Source organism: Mirounga angustirostris, unplaced genomic scaffold (genome assembly GCF_029215605.1).
Source record: "Mirounga angustirostris isolate CCGP_5_RB_7025 unplaced genomic scaffold, mMirAng1.0.hap1 SCAF_11, whole genome shotgun sequence".
NCBI lineage: Eukaryota > Metazoa > Chordata > Mammalia > Carnivora > Phocidae > Mirounga > Mirounga angustirostris.
This window is the reverse complement of record NW_026991719.1, coordinates 37,797,452-37,817,596: the sequence shown is the minus strand read 5'-3', so window position 1 is coordinate 37,817,596 and position 20,145 is coordinate 37,797,452. Positions and strand designations below refer to the sequence as shown.

The window sequence follows — 20,145 nt, the reverse complement described above, 5'->3', positions numbered from 1 at the left end:
TGGCTACCCTGTCCCTAAAGGGATGAAGCGTTTTTAGAAAAGAGGAGCAGAGAGCAGAGATCGACATTAAAGTTCTCGCTTCATTTGACTTGCCATTTCCTGAGAGATGTACCCAGAGGCCTTGGTCTTCCCCTGGAAAAGGCCACACTTTGCCAGCTTCCCATCCCTGCCACTTGGCTTTTCAACCCTCAGGTTTGGCCTCTACTTGGAATCTGGGTCTGAATCCTCTCTCCTGGTCAAGAACACGACATCCCATTTCACAGGGAAAGACCTATCTCTGTGTTCAACACAGAGATGTGCCAGCTGGATCCTTCTTCAGTAAAGATTTGCTGCCCAGGGGTGAGGAGAGCAGTCAGCAGGCAGCCTCCAGCTCTCTCAGCACTTCTAGGGCCGGCCTCATCAGCAGACAGCAGCCTTGTGGAGGCCAGGCCCTTCCAGGGCAGCCCACATCCAATGGCTGAGGGAGGCAGTGGTCTAAAGGCCATGCGGACAATTTTTTTTTAAAGATTTTATTTTTAGGTGCTCTCTCTACCCAACATGGGGCTTGAACTCACAACCCTGAGATCAAGAGTCGCACGCTCTAGCGACGGAGCCAGCCAGGTGCCCCTTGGCGGGCAGTTCCATCTTCAGAGATTCCCTTTGGATTGAATGAGGCTGTATCGGGCCTGCTCTGTAGCTCAGCTTCTTCTGCTCCCCCTTCCTTTCAAACCTGTTGATTGCTAATAAGCATCTTGCACCCCACACTCTGTCATGACATCTGTTTCCAGAGAACTCACCCTGTAATAGGCTCTCTGGATCCTGTCTGGTTCCCGAATTCATCCACTAAGTATCCTGCATTATTCTGGGTAGACCTTGATGTTTTTCACTGGTTGGTTTGCAGGCAGTAGGGGGGCGGGGTAGGGGATGTGAATGAGTAGAGAGACCTACTGTTGTCCAAGAGAGTTGTCAGCCATAACAGCTCCATTGCTCAGTGACCTAAGCACCTCTTGTAAGTGCTCTCATTCATTTATATTATTTTTTTTTTAATTTTAAAAAAGATTTTATTTATTTATTTGACAGAGAGATAAAGAGAGAACACAAGTAGGCAGAGTGGCAGGCAGAGGGAGAGGGAGAAGCAGGCTTCCCGCTGAGCAGGGAGCCGGATGTGGGGCTCGATCCCAGAACCCCAGGATCATGACCTGAGCCGAAGGCAGCCGCTTAACTGACTGAGCCACCCAGGCGCCCCTCATTCATTTCTTTTAGAGGTCATACAATCCAAATCCATATTTGAAGAAAACGGATTCCCCCAGTTAAGAACGGGCTGTCTGCTTTTAGAGACAGTAAAAAATGTGGGGCTTGGGGTATTATTGGAGAATAAAACAACTGCTATCATTCATATTTCTCCTCTAATTCAGTGATTCAATTCTGCTATGGAAAAGAAAGTAATTGGGATAGATGAAAGTCATAACAAGTGTTAAGCGTAAATAGCAAGCTAGAAGCTCATAAGACAATAGGCAAATTTCATAGGATGTGTTAAGTATAGATAATGAGTCATCACGTGAAACAGGCAGACAGAATATGTAAGAGGTTTTAAATTTAGGTAGTAAGTTAGTGTCTAAAAGATGTGTTAAGGGACACCTGGGTGACTCAGTCAGTTAAGAGTCTGCCTTCAGCTCAGGGCATGCTCCCAGGGTCCTGGGATCAAGCCCTGTATCAGGCTCCTGCTCAGTGGGGAGCCTGCTTCTCCCTCTGTCTGCTGCCGCCCCCCCCCCAGCTCTCTCTCTCTCTCTCTCTCTGACAAATAAATAAAATCTTAAAAAAATAAAAGATGTATTAAAAGAGAGGATAAATGGAATATATAATCGAACAGACAGGACTGTTCTTATGAATAGAGGGTGGTGTTGGAAAGATCAAGACCAAATCACGATCCTACTACCTCTGGTTAACAGTTAGGTCACCCCTAAATTGGCCGCTCAGTGGTAACAAACATTCGGTAGGGTACAATTATGGCTTCATGTGTTCCTCTCAAGAAAAACAAATGAATCTCACAACTGTTGAGTAGGCTTATTGACAAACTATACCTGTGTCCATGCGTGTTTGTCCCTGCATCTCTCCAGCTGAACAAGTGTATACCATTGGTCTCAGGAATCTTCAGTTTGTGGGCTGAAAGCCCATAATACATAGTTTGTAACTACACCATCAGTGGGGGAAGGCTGATGTGGGAGAGAGAGAGAGAAATATTGAGGGAGAAAGGGAGAGAAGAGAAAAGGGGAACATTCTAAGGATTTAGATGTGTGGTCCTTTCACCCTGCTTGTATCCTATTTTAAGTGTATTAAGCTACCCTGTCTCTTCCCTCTCATTCCTCACTGTATTTTAAACTGATTTAAAAAACAATGTATTTATATCATAATTTGGTTTGTGAATTTTCTTCTTCTGTAACCTCTGGAATTCTGGGATAGCTTGCCTGATGGTGATGATGGCCACGATTGCATCAAAATGATTTCCCACATGATAGAGTAGGTCACCATTATTTTGTTTTCGTACTAAGCAACTCACCACTCTTAACCGGCAATCACAAGAAAACACCACTAACATTTAATAGGAACTTTATCTGCTTCGCAGGGAAGGACACTTGTTTTTGCTGCGGGTGGTCATGGTGTTTTTAAAATAGGTCCACAAATCGTTGAGGCTCCTCCTTTCAAGATGTGGAGTTCAATTTCCTCTTTGTTGAGTGTCGGCTGGACTTAGATACTTACTTCTAATGAATAGCACGGCAGGAGTGATGCTATCCAACTTCCAAGACTACGTCATAATGGCATTATGGTTTCTCCTTTGCTTCTCTCTGTCTTGGATCATTGCCTCTTGGGGAAAGCAGCTGCCATGTTGTGAGGACACAAGCAGCCCTATGGTATGACCCATCTGGTAGGAACTGAGGCCTTTGGCCAATGGCCCCATGAGTGAGCTTGGAGTTGGATCCTCCAGCCACAGGCTTTCCTTCTCTTTGAGTATAGGAAGACTTCAGCCCTGGCCAGCACCTTGATTATGACCTCAGGGCAGACCCTGAACCAGAACTACCCCTTCGGCCGCTCTCAAATTTTTGACCCACAGGAACTTTTACATATTTGTTGTTTGAGGCCATCAAGTTTTGGGATTAGTTGTTATTCAGCGCTAGGTAACTCATACAATGATCCACTATGATGGAGAGCTGTGGATGAGGGGTTCTTACATATGAATATTCATGAGAAAGGGGTCTTTTGGGTCCTTCCAAAAGTCTGGCTTTATCTTGTGAGACACAGAGAGCAAGGAAACCAGCAATTCATAGAGAATAAAGAATCAACATTTCCAGACTTTGCGGAATTGCTAGAAACTCTGCATTTAAAATAGTTTCATTTTCATAAGGCTGTGCCACCTTCATGATATTAAAAAAGCCTGGAATGATTTGCTTTGCCCTTTCTGTGTTTGAATGATAAATGATATCCCCCAAGGAGTCCCTGCCTCACCAGAGGCAAAAAAGCTCCTATGGATTTAACACCTTACCACTGCTCCTCAAATTGGTACTTAACCTAAAATTGTATTTAACATAGCAAGACCCAAACCTGCCCATCCTTTTCCATGGAAAAAATATGTTTACTTAATTTAGTATTGGGTTTACGTCACGCTTCAGGGAACCTCAAAGATTCAACACTTTCAGCAAAACTGATTTGTAGTCCCACACAATTGAGTATATGTGCTTCTTGTTACCATGGCCTGTCTATCTTGTGGTAATGCCGAAGTCCTGTTTTTTTTCCTGGTGAATGTGATGAAAGGTCCAAGGTGTTGGGGAGGAAGAAAGACTTTGGCTTTCAATGACTCTTTCCTAGTCTTACCTTTCCATCAAAGATTAGCTGAAAATAAATTTTGAGGGATGACCGTAAGCCTTGAATTTTTTTAAAGATTTTATTTATTTATTTGACAGAGAGAGAGAGAGTGAGCGAGCACACAAGTAGGGGGAGAGGTAGAGGGAGAGGGAGAAGCAGACTCTCTGCTGAGCAGGGAGCCCATGTGGGGCTCGATCCCAGGACCCTGAGATCATGACGTGAGCTGAAGGCAGACGCATGACTGACTGAGCCACCCAGGTGCCCCTCAGCCTCCCAGACTTTCTGAGGAAGGCTGCCAAGCTCTGACAAACTCCCGCTGGTTCACATCTTCTGCAGTAACTCCAAGCATCATTCGGCCTCCATGCTGCCAACAAGGGGAACGGGCCATTTTATAGTACTTGTAAACCTTGGTGGCATAAATCTCTACTTTTGTGCTAAGATTTGAATACCCTTGCTGGTTTGTAGGTTCCTTGTGGGCTGCGTGGAACAAAGGAGAAAGCACAGACAGGCTTTGTAACCAGACAGATGTGGGCTGACATTCTGGTTCGGCTGCTTTACTAGAAGCATGACTCAGGCGCAGGACATAATGTCCTTAAGCTTTGGTATTCATCACTAAAAAGAACATGGTGATTTTCGTTCCACAGTGGACTTGTAAGGGCTCAGTGAAATAACGGATACTAACAATCTGTGACACGGTAGACACTCTTTTCCTTCTTTTTTTTTTTTTTTTAAAGATTTTATTTATTTATTTGACAGAGAGAGAGTGAGAGCAGGAACACAAGCAGGGGGAGTGGGAGAGGGAGAAGCAGGCTTCCTGCTGAGCAGGGAGCCCGATGTGGGACTCGATCCCAGGATCTTGGGACCATGACCTGAGCCGAAGGCAGACGCTTAACGACTGAGCCACCCAGGCGCCCCAACACTCTTTTCCTTCTTTGCACCTTTACCCATCACTGTAAACCATCACCATGCCTCCTACTTATACATATTCCATAACATTTCATGGTGCCTACTATCGTGTTTCACAGTGAATAGTATATTTATTGAATTTATTCTTTTTTAAAAAATTTGTTTGTTTATAGTAATCTCTATACCCAACATGGGGCTTGAACTTAGGACCCTGAGATCAAAAGTCGCATGCTCTTCCCACTGAGCCATCCAGGTACGCCTTGAATTTATTCTTTTTTTTTTTTTTTTATAGTATCAGTAACACTTTGGAGTTCTACAAGATCTGGTGGCATCAGAAATAGTTACCGAGTAACCAAATTACTGTGTGTGTGTGTGTGTGTGTGTGTCTGTGTCTAATTATACTACCTGATACATCCTTACCAGCACAAAACAAATCGGTTCAGACAGAGAATCATGGGAGTGGATAATTGTTTCCTTTAGAAACTGCTACTCGCCTGCCCCTTCCCCTTGTCATCCAACTTATCTTTTAGAAACACATTTTGTTTTGTTAGAATATTCGTGAGCTCTTTATCATTGTTATCTGAATATCATTTTTAAAAAAGATTTTATTTATTTATTTGAGAGAGAGAGAGAGGGAGCACATGAGTGGGGTTGGGGGTGAGGGGTGCAGGGGCAGAGGAAAAGAGGGAGAAGCAGACTCCCCGCTGAGCAGGGATTCCCAACTCGGGACTCGATCTCAGGACCCTGGGATCATGACCTGAGCCGAAGGCAGACGCTTAACTGACTGAGCCACCCACGTGCCCCGAAAGGAACCTTCTTAAAACAGATCATGTCACCCCCTAGCTTAAAGCTCTCCCTTGGCTTCTGTTTGTACTTGGGACAAAAAGCAACCTGCATCCCATGACCTTCAAGGTCCTGCCTCCCTTGGCCCTAGTCCTACCTCTACGCCAGTCGTGGGCCACTTGCCCCTGCTCGGTGTATTGCTGCCCTACTCATTTTCACTTGCTCCATGTGCCCAGTGTTCCCACCCCAGGGGTTTCCGTGAGCTGTGGCAGAGCTCTGCCCTCCAATCTTGGCAGAGCTGGTTCCTTCTTTCTCATAGGTCTCAGCTCAAATGCCATCTTCCCAGAGAAGCCTCTCCTGACAGCCCATTCCAAGGGAGATTTTTCCTTTCCACCTTATTGTCTGTGTTGGCCCCTTACTCCTCTAATGTGCAGCATCTATGACCACTTATCATTATTTTGATGTGTGTGTTGAACAGATTTGCCCTCTGTCCCCTACAAGTCTGTAAACTCCATGAGGGCAGGGAGCTTGTCTCATCCCTCATGATTATCCCAGCGTCCCTTGCATCTTATAGTGAATGATATAAAACATTAGCTTACCCTGTTTTTTTCCCCCATTCATCGTATCTTTATATGATCTTCCTTCCATCTGTATCTGATGGATAAAGAATCAAGTTTTTGAGAGATTGGGGACAGTTGATTGATTTAGTCTGAGATATTTACCTTTTCAGTAAAAAGCTTTCACTGAGTTACCTGGACAGCTTAGTGATGGAACTTGCCAATAAATAGGACCTAACCAAGAGGTTTTAAAACTCCTTTAGGGGCCTGAGCCTTGGTGGCTCAGTCAGTTAAGCGTCTGAGTCTTGACTTTGGCTCAGGTCATGATTTCAGGGCCATGGGATTGAGCCCGTCATGGGGCTCCATGCTCAGTGTGGAGTCTGCTCCCCCTCCCTCCGCCCTCTCTCTCTCAAATAAATTTAAAAAATTAAAAAAAACTACTTTAAATATTTTTTTTAATATGCCCGCCCTGGGCTATAAGCATTTAATTAATTAATTAATTAATTAATTAATTAATTAATTAATTTTTTTAAGGATTTTATTTATTTATTTGAGAGAGAGAGAATGAGAGAGAGCAAGCACATGAGAGTGGGGAGGGTCAGAGGGAGAAGCAGACTCCCGGCCGAGCAGGGAGCCCGATGCGGGACTCGATCCAGGGACTTCAGGATCATGACCTGAGCCGAAGGCAGTCGCTTAACCAACTGAGCCACCCAGGTGCCCAAAACTACTTTAAATATTAAGAAAAGCTGCAGAATATACTGAGGCTGCGTAGCAGAGAATGTTAGCTTGAATACATCCCAAACTTGAGGCAGGAACCCTAAAACAAAGAGGGGTAAGTAATCTACCTTCTTAAGGAAGTAATTAGCTAAAAGCCATCTAGCACAAAAATACTTCCACTTTGTAAAATTCCCACTAAGGTCTTTTACGGGGATCCTGTCATTAGATTATCATCATGAATCCTCAGTAGGAGTGCCTTAATACAAGGGTGTTAAAGATATTGCTAAGCACCATGAGGTGTGCTTAAGCAGGAACTCCAGCCATCAAGAGAGACTGCCAACGAGTGTCAAAGGAGAACTCTGCCTATGAATCAGTCTGGTGGCATTTGTCCCAAATTGGCAGTGGAGTGGCAGATGGGCTTTCTTGAATGGAGCATTTGCAAGAGGAGAGAAAGGGCTAACGGTCTGTCCAGTAGCAAAGGTTTCTCCAGCAGTCGTCACATTCCTCCTGAGGCTCTCTAGATGGACTCTAGAATCCAGTTGATGCTGGAGGGCGTGGGAGTGAGACAGGCAGAGACAAGTCTCTCAGAGCTCTTTGTTCCCTCCCATCGTGCGCCTAGAAGTATTCCTCCTCATCAATGAAGCCATTTTCCAGAGCGTAAGTCTAGTCTGGGTGGGATGCTGCCTTATAGTCCAGAATTGACCATGGAGGCAGTGCAGCTGACCAGGGAAGACACACCCAGCTGTGGGAGGCTAACCATTGCCTTGCGGAGCGCGGTGCTGGCCAATGGTGGGTGTGTTGGGTTCCTTCATTTCTTTATTTGGAAGTAAGTTCAGAGGAAAGTTGGGAAGATAATACAGGGTTCCTGTGTACTTTTTACCTTGCTACCTTCCATGTGAACATCTTACATAACCACATACATTTGTCAAAACTAAGAAGTCAATGTTGGTATAATCCTATTAACTAAACTATAGACTTGAGTAGGATTTCACCAGCTTTTCCCACAGTAGGCTATTGATGGCTAGGATTTTTTTTTTTATTTTTCTTTTGATGGCTAGGATTTTCTAATAGGAATACCTCTGAGCCAAAAGTCAAAAGGGAGGGGCGTCTGGGTGGCTCAGTTGGTTGAATGTGTAACTCTTGATTCGGCTCGGGTCTTGATCTCACAGTCATGAGTTTGAGCCCCAATTTGGGCTCTGTGCTGGTCATAGAGACTACTTTTTTTTTTTTTTAAATTTTTTTATTCTTATGTTAATCCCCTTACATTACAACATTAGTTTTAGATGAAGTGTTCCATGATTCATTGTTTGTGCACAACACCCAGTGCTCCATGCAGAATGTGCCCTCCTAAATACCCACCACCAGGCTAACCCATCCTCCCACCCCCCTCCCTTCTAGCATAGAGACTACTTAAAAAAAAAAAATTAAAGGGAGCACCTGTTTAATGAGATCAAAATGAGTCCTAGGTACCTGCAGCTCTGGAAGCCAGTCTATATAAAGAATGTAACCAAGCATCTTTAAAGTTTTCTGAATGTCCTCAAGGTAGGTACTTCTTCATTGTGTTGGTGTTTTGTTTAGGTACGCTGGCTCTTTCTCTACTTCCCTTTCTTCTGCTTGTTCTTTTCTTCTCCTGTCAACGTCTTTGGGAACTAGTGGTCCAGTCGAGTAATAAAGTAGTGAACCATGAATTAGAGCAGAGTGTCAATTTTACTTGATCCTAGATTAAGAAGAAACATGAGCGTTTCCAAGTGTAGTCAATGTGTGGGAAGTGTAGCAAATTGCTGGGAGTTAAGTACTAGTAGAATGATTTAACAGACACAACATTGAATCCCGGCACTTTTGATTTTTTTTTCCTCTATCTTGTTTTTTTTTTCTCTATCTTATTCTCAAATGAAATTAAATTTTTACATCGAAATCTTATCTCTGCCATTTATCTTTTATTTATTTATTTTAAAAGATTTTATTTATTTATTTGACAGAGAGATACACAGCGAGAGAGGGAACACAAGCAGGGGGAGTGGGAGAGGGAGAAGCAGGTTTCCTGCTGAGCAGGGAACCTGATGTGGGGCTTGATCCCAGGACCTTGAGATCATGACCTGAGCCGAAGGCAGACGCTTAACGAACTAGACTCAAGAACTAGAAAGCTCAGGCCTGATACTTAACTGCTTGGGCCAATAAGAAACTAGACATAACAAAATTGGATCTGAGGAAACTTGTTTTGTAGAGATGCTCACTGCATGGGACAACCATAGATTAGGGATTCGAGATGCTCTTTCTATTATGGTTTCCTTCTCGTTGGTTTCTTCACATGTCATTTCTTTTCTGAGTACAATTAATTTTCAGTGCAGGAGCTGTGAGTGTAATCAAGAGGATTTCTCAGGAACCACTCTAACAACTTCTCTTTTTAAAAAATTATTATTGGGACACCTGGGTGGCTCAGGCATTAAGCATCTGCCTTCGGCTCAGGTCATGATCCCAGGGTCCTGGGATCGAGCCCCACATCCAGCTCCCTGCTCTGTGGGAAGCCTACTTCTCCCTCTCCCACTTCCCCTGCTTGTGTTCCCTCTCTCGCTGTGTCTCTCTCTGTCAAATAAATAAATAAAATCTTTTAAAAAATAAAAATAATAAAAATTATTATTTATTTTGGGGGGGAAGGGGAAAGGGAGAGGGAGAGAGAGTCTTAAGCAGACTCCACCCTGAGTGCGGAGCCCAGTGGGGGGCTCGATCCCACGACCCTAAGATCACAACCTGAGCTGAAACCAAGAGTCAGATGCTCAAACCACTGCACCACCCAGGTGCTCCTACTCTAACAACTTCTAAAAGTGATTTATATTATATGTGGATTATCCTTGTCACAGTAGAACTTATCTTGAAATTGGTGCTCCCTGGCTTTCTTCTTGGCATTAAGACTTGCCTCAAGTGGATCAGAGACTTGACCCATTGCCAATAATAACTTTACATTGTGTGGTGCTGTACAGCTCACAGAGTGTTTCCACTTTTGTTCTCATTTCGTCTTTAGGCATCTTTTAAGTCTCTCTTTTTTTCAAGATTTATTTATTTATTTTAGAGACAGAGAGAGGGCTCGTGAGCAACATGAGCAGGGGGAGGGGTAGAGGGAGATGAAAAGAAGAGTGAATCTTCAGCGGATTCCCCACTGAGTGTGGAGCCCGACGTGGGGCTCGATCCCAGGACCCTGAGATCATGACCTGAGCTGAAACCAAGAGTTAGACGCTCAACTGAGTGAACCCACCCAGGCGGGCCTCATCTTGAGGCATCTTGAAGTGGGATCCCTACTTCATAACTCCAACAACTGAAGCTTTGGAGGTGTAGTTGCCCAAGGACTTGGAGTTAGTGTGTGACCGAGTTGGGGTGAGACTCCAGAATTATTTATTTTTCCTAGCCAAGCAAGTTCTTGGTCTTGACTCAGAATGAGCAGAAGATACAGCAGTACTGCTCCCCACCCTCCCCATGTGTCATGAGTCTTTGTGTGCTTGCTCATCTCTGACAGTAGAAATGGCCTCAGATTTCCAATAATGTTCAAATGTCAGTGACTTTCAGGGTGCCTGGGTGGCTCAGTTGGTTGAGCGACTGCCTTCGGCTCAGGTCATGATCCCGGAGTCCTGGGATCGAGTCCTGCATCGGGCTCCCTGCTCGGCGGGGGGTCTGCTTCTCCCTCTGACCCTCCCCCTCTCATGTACTCTCTCTCTCTCTCATTCTCACTCTCTCAAATAAATAAATCTTTTAAAAAAAAAAGTCAGTGACTTCCAAATGTAATTTGTCTTTGGCTCTGAAATCAGTTGGCCCAAACTAATCTAATAACTTGGGGCTTTTTTTGTTTAATCAAATTGTCAGACAGGCGATAATAAAAGATTTTCTCCAATTGCCAGCAGGGGTTAACTCTATTATTTCATCTGCTTCTAGTGGAAGTTTTGCTGCTGTAGAAAAACTAGAAAATCGAGTTATGTTCTAGTCTGATTGACCCTGCCTTTACTAAGCTCTTGTTCAGTCACCTTGATAACTCTCTCCTAGTGTAACTTTTTTTTTTTTCCGCGTAAGAGTTTGCCTTTGTAATATGCTTAGGACTCAAGAGAAAGCATTTGATCTTGGGTTTCTTCATCTGCAAAGCACTGATGACCTCCGTTTTTCCTGCTCTTAGTCCTCTTAGAAATTTTTTGCCCTCATCAGAGTTAGAGGAAGACTTAATTTTCATGAAACACTTGGCAAGCAAATTATGGGCAGTGGAAAGGCCTGGCTTGGACGTGATACGGTAAAAATTCACCTAGATCAAGGAGGTAAAAATCTACCTTGTCATCCAGCAACTTGGGATAACGGATACAGATGAAGCCAGCTGCAAATGATAGGAAACAATATTTTTTCGCCAGGTCGTTGCCGCTGTGAGATATAAGAACTTTTTTTTTTTAAAGCAAAAGATGGAAATTTCTTGTTTATTTCACGATGCTACCATTAATATAAAAGCCTGACAATGATAATATAATACAAAAAGAAGGAAGGAAAGAAGGGAGAGAGGAAGAGAGGAAGGAGGGAGAAATGAAGCTATAGAACAGTATCCCTTAATTGCAAATAGACTCCAGCAATGTATCAAAAGAAAACACAGTACGACTGAAGGACCAGTTGAAGATCAGTAAATCTATTAACCTAATCCATTAAAGCTACAGACTAAAGGGGAAAAAAAACCCTATATGATTATAACATGTACTGAGAAAGCATTTGATAAAATATAGCCAGAAGTCCTTTGAGTGACTACTTGTTTTCTACTCACTGAGAAACTTTGTTCTCTTTGTTCAGCCCATCATTTACCTAAACTCCACTTCTGCCCCCCAAACTCTATAATAACTACCTTTTCCTTTGGTGGGAAATGCCCCATAATTCCTCCGTTGTTTGTTCTCACTTGCTGCAAGGGTCAAGAAACCTGACCCTCAGACAACAGGTTTGCCCCAGGTGCTTTGAAGCTGATTGAACTAAGGTAGGGGAAGAAAAAGTTTTCCTTCTACCCTTCAAGGACTTCCTGCTGGTTTAAGAATTAAATTGACAGGAGACAGTTTAACAGGAGGAAAAAAAAAACCCAAAGTTTTTTTTTCGTGTGCATGGAGGCCCAATAATGAAATTGAGACCTAAAGAAATGACCAAAGACCAGGCAATTTTTGCACCTTTTAGGCAGAGATGATAAATCTGGGAGGAATTGACAGGACAAAGAAAACTTTGGGAGTGTGCAAAATCAATAAAAGGAAATTTCACTTAGGATGGACTCGGGAGGCCAGCAGGGGGCGCTCTCATACCCTACGACTCACTGTCAATTGCAGACCCAATGGGAAGAGCGAAACCTAGCACCTGGGTTCTACTTTACTGATAATGGAGGAGGATGAAAGGCTCCCCTGTCCCCCTACCCCCCCCCCCCCCCGCCCAAAGCCCAGGCAGTGAGAGTCACGACTCAGCCAATGAAAAGCGACTATCCTTTCAACTCTCAGTTTACTCCAATGAACTTTTTATTTATAACAACTTTCAAAACTTCCCCCTTTCCTCTATAAAAGAGTATTTCTTTCCTTTGTTCCATGGACTTACCTATGGTTTTACTGTAGCTTGCTTGTCTCAGATTGCAATTCTCTGCTATTCCCGAACAAAGCCATTTTTGCTGGTAAAATAACTGACAGTTTTATTTTTAAGGTTAACAGGAGCTTCAGTTAGTAAGGAATTCAAAACAGAATTTGGGCTGGAGTAGTAAATTAGTAAAAAGTAGCAAGGGTTGTTTATATAGACTTCTCAGCTCTAAATTTCCTATCTCTGGTGAGACGGATGTCTCTTTACCTCTTGATATAGAGAGGGCACCTTTCATATGGGAGTTTTATTTCTTGCTTTCTGGAGACAGAGGTGGGCAGGGTCAGAGTGTTCTTTTTGCATTGGCTGCTTCTTAAGTAACTTTTATTTAAAACAATATTTCGGGGCCCCTGCCTTCTGCTCAGGTCTTGATCCCGGGGCCCTGGGATGGAGCCCCATGTCGGGCTCCCTGCTCAGTGGGGAGCCTGCTTCTCCCTCTGCCTCTGCCCCTGCTCTTGCGCTCTCTCTCACTCACTCTCAATATCAAATAAATAAATAAAATCTTTAAAAAAATAAAACAATATGTCAAATATAATATGTCAATGTGGCACATTTTGGTGTGGCCTGACCTTGGCCCCTACAATAACGGCCAATGTGTTGGTTGATTTTCTTGGGGGGAAAAAATTGTTCTCTCAAAAAGCACCAGTGCAAGACTCTTCTTGAAGGAGAGAGAGAGCGGAGTGTGTCAGATGTTGGCTGTTGTGTGTTGTTTTGTAAGTTGCCTGTGGCCAAAATGTAGCTCAGACTGCTCATTTGAAAGCAGTTCTTCCCCAGGTATGCTCCCAACCCCTGGCCCCATTGCGGGTTCACCACCAGCTTCGTCTTCATTTGAGAATAAGGAAGAAGTCAAAGACCTTTCTGTTGGCTTCTAGATGCATGTTTCTCTTAGAAAATGGCATTCTTCACCAAACTGCTCAGTGTTTGCTAGAACCTAATGAGAATCTTCCATCATCAAGTGAGTTAATCTTTGGAAGGACAGCTTCATTTGTGACACAGAGCACTGCTGAAAAACAGCCTGGCCTGATTTTTGACCAGTCTTTCCTTGGCCACAAACCACTTGTGCCCCGTGCCCGTGAATGTTAAAAAGCTAAGGTTCACGGCTTGCAATCCCTTTGGTTTTCTATTTCTGTTCTGCCTTATTGCTCATTCTTAGGTCTGAAAGTTTGGGAAACAAATGAGAAAACTTAACTGCTTTTCTTTTTCTTCAGTAAGTCTCTCTAAAATACTCTGATTCATACTTCACTTTTTACCCCCAAGCGACTGTTTCCCTTTTTTTTTTAAAAGATTTTATTTATTTATTTGAGAAAGAGAGAGAGAAGGAGCAGTGGGGAGGGGCAGAGGGGGAGAGAGAAAGAGAGAAGCCGACTCTCTGCTGAGCAGGGAGTCCAATGCGGGGCTGGATCCTGGGACCCTGAGATCATGACCTCAGCTGAAGGCTGACCACAGCCGAAGGCAGACTCTCAACCGACTGAGCCACCCAGGCGCCCCCACAAGTGACTGTTTCTAACTCTTAAAACTCCCATATGCTATTATAAACTACCCAAGCAACCAGTTGTGGAGAAAAATCGAATCTCAAGTCACAGAGTTGAGTCCTATCCTTTAAGGTATTCGGGGCCTGCCCTTTGCCTGCAAGGACTTTGACTTTGCTTTTATCTTACTGTGTTACCTGGCACATGTTTCTTTCCTTCTCAGTTTGAAAGCCCGTGAAAGGGTGAATTGTTTCATTCTGTGTGCCTAAGCTTCGTTGGACCCTGGAATTTTGCCGGACTCCTGTTTGTTTTCCGAGCGCAGCTTTGCTCTTTGGCGGTTTGCCCAGCTGCACGACCACTCCTCAACACGTGAGGGCGCTGTGCGGCTGCGTTTCCCCTTGAGTCTCTCTGGGCCTCCCGGAAAGAGCTACTCTTGCTGGCGCTTGTGGGTAATATTAAGCCGTTGGCACTTTCGTCTCACGACAGGGGCTGAGTTCTGCTGTAGCCAGGTTGTGTTAGACCTGGGGGCTGAAAACCAGTGGGGGAACCCTTAGGGATAGAAGAGGCCTATGGGGTAGGATACCGGGGAGGGTGTGGAAAGCCTGGTTGGTTGTGGAGCTGGGGGTGCCTGGTAGGCCCGAGTGGCTCCACAAGAGGGCCAGATGCTGATGGAAGCCGAGGGAGGGCTGGACCCGCGAGCACCTCGTGCTGTGTCAGACGTGAATGTAAGAAATCTTCAAGGCCAATGGCTGGTTCCAAAGTCAAGTTGCCAAATCTGATGAAGGAGAATGCACTCTTTTCACAAGGGTGACTAGTCCAGAAAGCCAGGAAGACGTGAGCAATAGAGCCTGTCGATGTGAGGAGACTAAGTGACTGGGGGCTGCTGGGAACTTCTAGGTCCTAGGATACTGGGGAGGAGTCGTCTCCCCCAGGTACTGTCTCTCTGGTGAGCATTCATTGGTAGATGCCAGAGGGATAGAAGCTGTAGTTGGTGTGGGTGGAACTGTTTTGGGGCTGAGCAATTACCCCCTAAAGTGGAATGGGCGCAACATTCATGTTTGTGGGAAACAAAATGGCATGGGTATTCCTCAGACCCCACTAATGTACCTTAGATGCCTGGGGGTGATGGGGGAGGAGATATAGGTACAGACACTTTTTTTTTTAAGATTTTAATTTAATTTTATTTGACAGAGCGCGTGCATGTGTGCATGAATGGGGCAGGGGCAGAGGCAGAGGAAGAAGCCAACTCCCCACCCAGCAGGGAGTCCCCCCATGCGGGGCTGAATCCCAGGACCCTGGGATCATGACCTGAGTTGAAGGCGGGCACTTAACTGACTGAGCCACCTGGGCACCCTTAGGTACAGACTTTTGAAGGGCCTTGAGCTTATTCTCAAAATATGACTTGGACTGGAAATGAAGTGGTTTAGTCCACAAGTGGTAAAGTTTTGCTAAGCAAGGTGGTGGTGGCTAGGGTCAATGTGGTACCTGTGTTAAATCTGAAATAGGCCATTTCTTTGAAGATGTCCAAAAGGCTAGTGCCAGGATAGCCGTGAGAAAATTCATACAAGAGCCAGAGATGTTCAGAGCTTGGACGAGTACCAGATCTTCATGTTCCTACGCCCTGTTCTCAGCCAAATTCAGGTGTCACAAAGAGTTTCTCAAAGGTTACCTATTCTGTCAAGTATAATCACGAAGGATCTCTTTATTCCAGGTGTGTCAGAAGGAAGAGGTGAGCGCAAGCCTCTTGGAGCTATTGACACTACTTGAAACAAGATCCTAAGGAGGCTACTGCTCAGGTAGATTGTCCTAATTTCCTCCATAGCCTTGCATTTTTTTCTTTGCTTTGGGTGTGCATCCATTCGTTGTTCAAACCAGGTTGTTCTCTCCAGTTTTAGTAATAGCTGAAAGACCTTCCTGAAGGCTGGCAAGGCTAGGGGTATCCCGGAAGTATAGTTTAATAAAGACCTATGACCTTCAGATGTGAAAGATCAAGAGCAATTAAAGCATGGGTAATGCTTTGATCTTTTTTTTTTTTAAGATTTTATTTATTTGGGGGCGCCTGGGTGGCTCAGTTGTTAAGCGTCTGCCTTTGGCTCAGGTCATGGTCCCAGGGTCCTGGGATCGAGCCCCGCGTCAGGCTCCCTGCTCCACGGGAAGCCTGCTTCTTCCTCTCCCAATCCCCCTGCTTGTGTTCCCTCTCTCACTGTGTCTCTCTCTGTCAAATAAATAAATAAAATCTTTAAAAAAAAAAAGATTTTATTTATTTGACAAAGAGAGAGAGAGCAGAGTGAGAGAGAGCGAGCGAGCATGAATGGGACAGGGAAGGGCAGAGGGAGAGAGAGAAGCCAACTCCCCACTGAGCAGGGAGACCGACACGGGGCTGAATCCCAGGACTCCAGGATCATGACCTGAGCTGAAGGCAGATGCTTAACCGACTGAGCCACCCAGGCGCCCCTGAAGAATTTTTTTTAAGGATTTTATTTACCTGAGAGAGAGAGAGAGAACAGGAGGGAGGGGCAGAGGGAGAGGAAGAGAGAGAATATCAAGCAGACTCTTGATCTCATGACCCCGAGATCATGACCTGAGCTGAAACCAAGAGTTGGATGCTTAATTGACTGAGCCACCCAGGTGCCCTATGAATTTTGAATAAGGAGAAAAGTGGAAGAAAATAAGGCAAAAGGGCTGGATTATGTAGAGTCTTGTGGGCTGTGGTAAGGAGGTGGGAATTTCCTTTTAAGTATACTGTCAAGTCATTGGGAGGGTTTAAGTGGGGCATGCTATTTGACCTACCTGGTAGAAAGGTCACTCTGACTTGTGCAGGGGTGAGACTGGAACGGGACCAGTGGGGAGGATTTGGCACTAGTCTGTCAGGTGGTGGTAACCCAGGCAGACGTGATGGTTGGTAGTGAGAAGTGGATCTAAATTTGAAAACTCTGAAGCATGAACTTCCGTGACTACTGATGGATTGATTGTGGCATGAGTGTTGAATCAGGGTAATGCAAATTTTTTCCCCAACAACTGGGTGGTTGGTGACATTGGCTGAGATGGGTAAGGCTGTGTGTGTTTTGGGGGGTATTGCATGGGGATCCTGGAGTTTTCTTTGGAATGTGTTGATTCTGATATGCCTACATATGCAAAGTGGCATCCTACAAACTCACTGAGGTCAAGGGCATTATTTATCTTTGTATCTTCAGCAGGCACTAAAATGGGAGAAATAACTATTTCTTTTTTTAAAAAGATTTTTTTTTAAAAGATTTATTTATTTGACAGAGACACAGAGAGAGAGGGAACACAAGCAGGGGGAGTGGGAGAGGGAGAAGCAGGCCTCCCACGGAGCAGGGAGCCTGATGCGGGACTCGATCCCAGGACTCTGGGATCACGACCTGAGCTGAAGGCAGACGCTTAACCGACTGAGTCACCCATGCGCCCTTAAAAATATTTTATTTATTTATTTGAGAGAGAGAGGGAGCATGAGTGGGGGGGAGGGGCAGAGGGAGAGGGAGAAGCAGGCTCCCTGATGAGCAGGGAGACCGTCGAGGGGCTCGATCCCAGGACCCTGGGATCACGACCTGAGCCGAAAGCAGACACTTAACCAACTGAGCCATCCAGGCACCCCAAAATAACTATTTCTGCCCATGCACCATGCCCTGCAGTAGGAAGCCCTCTCCTCTCCATCCTTTGTTTTCAGATTATCTAGTTTTCCTAATGTGTAAACTTTCATTCTTTCTTGACTCATTCTTCTTGTCTCTGAGACCACGGGATAGGGACCTTGTCGATTAAATCGTGGCGGCTTCTTTTCACTGTATTGAAGTATCTATATGTATCGTGTGTGAGTCCAGATTCTGGGGCTTCCCTAAGGAATCGACCCATAACTCCCAGCTGCCCTAGGCACAGAGCTAATGAACCCAGGATTGTCGTGCTTTGCTCTATAAGTTTTTTGTTGTTGTTGTTGTTTTGTTTGATTTTTTTTTTTTTTTACTTGAGCGGGAGCATTCAGTTAGATGCCTTCAATCCCAGGGACATTGGCTTCTATTTCTACTATCTGACTTAGTTGGAAAAACTCCTCTTCCTTACATCCATAAGACAGCAGTGAAGATGTACAGACTAGCATCATGTTTGCTACCCATAGTGGTGGTGCTAAAAAAGGTGAGAGATTTTTCTGAAAAATCACATGTAGCTCTGCAGACATTGCCATTTTGGGCTGATAGAAGAATCTGCTTTACAGACTTGCTTGGAATCATTACAAACAAGCTATCTCGGAAATAGCTATTTGGTTGCTCTTTAAAGGTGAAAGACTTTTCATGTAGAAGAGCTTCAACTTTTCTTTTGCTCCCAATCAAATTGGCAATATTGGCCATTCCAGTATACAACATGAGATCGAGGTCGGAAAAATCCAGAAGCTCATTGTCACTAGCTATATTTTGGTATAACATTAAGAAAAAAATGCCGTAGTGCCCCCTCCTGCCCTTCGGAAGGTTATGTTCTTCCTCTGTGCAGTTGGCAGCAAGGGCTTGGCTTCTTTTTCCCATGGACCAGTTTGGCAGTCTGAGATCTGTTCAGAATCCTGTGTCTAAAGGTCTAAATAAAACACATGGGATTTCAAAGAAAAGAATTTGAAAGGTACCGATTTTAAAACAAGCTTGTGATAGAAAAATATGTACCTGAATGCATTAAATAAGAAGACAGTACAGTTTATTTATTTTTAAAATTTTATGTATCTAACTAATCTCTATGCCCAGCGTGGGGCTTGAACTCCTGACCCCTGAGATCCAGAGTCTTATGCTCCTCCGACTGAGCCAGCCAAATGCCCCAATACAGTACGTTCAAGCAGAGGCAAATTAAAGTTGAAAGACACCAGTGTGAAGGCTGCTTAGCTTGAATCACAACATTAAATTGGGATGGTCTTTGGATAAGACAATATGCATGTCCTATTGGACAACCAATCAGTTCAAATTTTCTTGTTTTAATGGACTGCAGGGTTGAAAAATCTCAATTTCACAAATTGTTTCCGAAGGAATTAGAGCTTCTCTAATTCATATTGCAGGGTAAAAACACTTATTCTCCAAGGTTTTTTGAGTTAAATTCCAATTGTCTTAAAGCATTCACACTAAGATCAATAGGCTCTTTTACAACTCAACAATAGAGAAATAACCCAATTAAGAAATGGGCAAAGGATTTGAATAGACATTTCTCGCAAGAATATATACAAATGGCTAATAAGTACATTAGCCATTTGAGAAATGGAAATCAAAACCCCAATGAAATACCACTTCACACCCACTAGGGTGGCTGAAATTAAAAAAAAAAAAAAAAAAAGACCACAACAAGTATTAACAAGGATTTGGAGAATTGGACCCTCATACATTGTTGCTGGGAATGTAAAATGGTGTCACTGCTGTGGAAAACAGTCAGTTCCTTTAAATGTTCAGTATAGAATTACCACGTGACCCAGCAATTCCACTCCTAGGTGTATATCCAAGAAAACTTAAAGTATCTGTCCACACAAAAACCTATACATAAGTGCTCATGGCAGCATTTTTCTTTTCCTTTTTTTTTTTTTTTTAAAGATTTTATTTATTTTTTAGAGAGCGAGCAAGAGAGAAACAGCATGAGAGGGGAGAGGGTCAGAGGGAGAAGCAGGCTCCCAGCTGAGCCGGGAGCCCGATGTGGGACTCGATCCCAGGACCCTGGGATCATGACCTGAGCCGAAGGCAGATGCTTAACCATCTGAGCCACCCAGGCGCCCAGCAGCATTTTTCATAATAGCCAAAAAGTGGAAGCAACCCAAATGTCCATCAAGTGATAAATGGATAACCAAAACTTAGCATATCTGTACTGTGGAATATTATTCACCAGTAAAAAGGATAAACCTTGAAAACATCATGCTAAGGGAAAGAAGCCAGTCACAAAAGGCCACATCTTCTGTGTTTCCACTTGTAGAGACAAATCCAGGAAAACAGAGTAGATTAGTGGTTGCCAGGGGCTCGGGGGTGGGAGGAATGGGGAATGATTGCTAATGGGTATGGGATTTCTTTTGGGGGATGATAAAATGTTTGGAAATTGGTGATGGTTACACAACTTTGTGACTCTGCTAATAAACCACTGAATTGTATACTTAATTTTTTAATTTTTGAATTAAATCTCAAAGCCATTATTTAAAAGGAAATTAATAGGTCATCTTTGGCTAGGCCAAATTCTTTGATATACTTTCAGATTTAAGAAAAGATTATGGACCCATGGTTTAAGTTTACCACCAAGAAATC

General features: G+C 44.1%; 1 long non-coding RNA gene across 1 annotated transcript in view; it reads left to right on the top strand.

Annotated features, from left to right (window-relative positions):
• The window catches only part of LOC135361920 (uncharacterized), a 357,682-nt gene that overhangs the window by 42,381 nt on the left and 295,156 nt on the right, over positions 1-20,145 (top strand). The window contains exons 2-3 of the long non-coding RNA XR_010406089.1: positions 14,106-14,327; positions 15,594-15,678. This is a non-coding gene — a long non-coding RNA (uncharacterized LOC135361920). The remainder of the gene's footprint in view (positions 1-14,105; positions 14,328-15,593; positions 15,679-20,145) is intronic.